Source organism: Monopterus albus, unplaced genomic scaffold, assembly GCF_001952655.1.
Source record: "Monopterus albus unplaced genomic scaffold, M_albus_1.0 scaffold140.1, whole genome shotgun sequence".
NCBI classification, from domain to species: Eukaryota; Metazoa; Chordata; class Actinopteri; order Synbranchiformes; family Synbranchidae; genus Monopterus; species Monopterus albus.
Genome location: NW_018128020.1, coordinates 781,792 through 783,667, shown reverse-complemented (window position 1 = coordinate 783,667; position 1,876 = coordinate 781,792). Strand labels below are relative to the sequence as shown.

The following is a 1,876-nucleotide window of genomic DNA, read 5'->3' as shown; positions in this document are numbered from 1 at the left end:
GAGCTCAGAATAGAACCGCTGCTCCTCCACATCGAGAGGAGCCAGCTGAGGTGGCTCGGGCATCTGTTTCGGATGCCTCCTGGGCGCCTTCCTAGGGAGGTGTTCCGGGCATGTCACACCGGGAGGAGGCCCCGGGGAAGACCCAGGACACGCTCTCGGCTGGCCTGGGAACGCCTCAGCATTCCCCCAGAGGAGCTGGAGGAAGTGTATGGAGAGAGGGAAGTCTGGGCATCTTTGCTTAGACTGCTGCCCCCGTGACCCGGTCCCAGATAAGCGGAAGAAAATGGATGGATGGATGGAATTGAATCTTGCATCTGTTATTTACAAGCAAATTATTTAAAACAATATGTATTTCTCTTCATGTTAATATCTCTTTAAATACAAAGTGTCCTAATGTGAGCCATGTTAAGGCCTAATTTCCATAGAGGGTGGATGGACATTCCTGCCTGTTTATCATATTATAGGTGCCGTTACTGTTGTCGATTTATTAGTGTTTTAAGCTGACACCATTTGTGAACCAGGACCTCCAGTATTTGGATCACTTAGCTTGTGAAAAACCATCTGCAAAAGTCAGTAGAGTGCAGCTGTTTTAATGTGTCAGATATGTATCTATTTAATATCTTTGTTATGGTTTAGTCCCCCTCACCAGGAGGGCGAGGGAGAAGCACGTATTTCTGTATTGCTAACTGCATAATTAGTGTGATAAGGTCAAGCCAAAACGCACACAGACTGTCAGCGTAGCATCTTACACACATCTAAAAACATCTGTGTCAAACACAACATTTGTAACTTACATAGGGTAAGTATTGTCCATTACATGTCGCAATGCTCCAGCGACGACGGGCTCTGCCAGAGGTATAAATAAGGAAGCCAACAAATCACCGGAATACGCCTCAGGTGTTCGCACCGACCCACGAGTCACTAATTACCCGATGCGACACAGCTGAGGCGTTGATCCCGCAAAAAGGGAGAGCAGGAGAGGAAAAAAAGAAAGAGAGGCAGGTCGGGCTGAGCGGACCTGACAATCTTTTGTTGTTGTTGTTGCTGCTGTCTCCATTTCTGGTTTTATGCTGGCAATATGTGATTGAGATTAGCAATTAATCAGTCAGCAGTGTAGTGTTTCTGTCTTCTCAATCAACAAAAAATACAGTTCTCAGTTTTTTAAAGTTATTTTTAACTTTTAAAACAAATAAATCAATGAAACCCGATTATTTTCCCCTTAATTGTAAGTTTTTCCATTTGTTACTCTAAAAGAATGATGCAAAATTTAAAAAAGAATTGCTTATTTTGATACTATATGTATTTACTGTATTTGTTACTAGTTTAAAAATTTGTACTGGCAATAATTTGGTGAGTAGCGTGTGATGACTTTTTTAGAACTTGGACTTGACTCAAGACTTGACTTGAGACTTCATAGTCAAGACCTTCTCCAAACTCTGCCCCATGTCACTCTTTTATTCCTTGAGTTTTCAGTTGTGTCAACAATCTTGCACCACACTCCGCTGTATCACTGATCTGCCTCTAGCACCACTGTTCCATGTCAGCCTGACATTTTGTGTGGAAAATTAACTTAATTTTCAGTTGGCTTTCTTACAACTGCTTGACGAGTGTGTTTGCTGCCAGGTTAGGTTAAGCCTGTAAAACATTTACACATACTTGACAGATTAAAAATTAAATGAATAAAACCAGTCAGTGCCTTATATTCATTCATTCATTTGAATGGTGCAAAACTTTCAAAATAAAGCTAAATATTTAAAAGGTATAAGGTTTAGAAAAATTCTTAAGACAAGCATGAATGTCCCTGAAGAGCTGAATATCTTGATACCTGAAACACCTCTGAAAGTATGATGTAGAATTTTCCCATTCATTTGAATCA

General features: G+C 41.0%; 1 protein-coding gene across 1 annotated transcript in view; it reads right to left on the bottom strand.

Moving 5' to 3' along the window:
• LOC109967977 (sodium/bile acid cotransporter-like) overlaps positions 1-844 on the bottom strand; it is a 10,126-nt gene extending 9,282 nt beyond the window's left edge. The window contains exon 1 of the mRNA XM_020613932.1: positions 795-844. The gene's annotated coding sequence lies outside the window, so the exon portion shown is untranslated. The remainder of the gene's footprint in view (positions 1-794) is intronic.
• Positions 845-1,876: the final 1,032 nt, after the last annotated feature.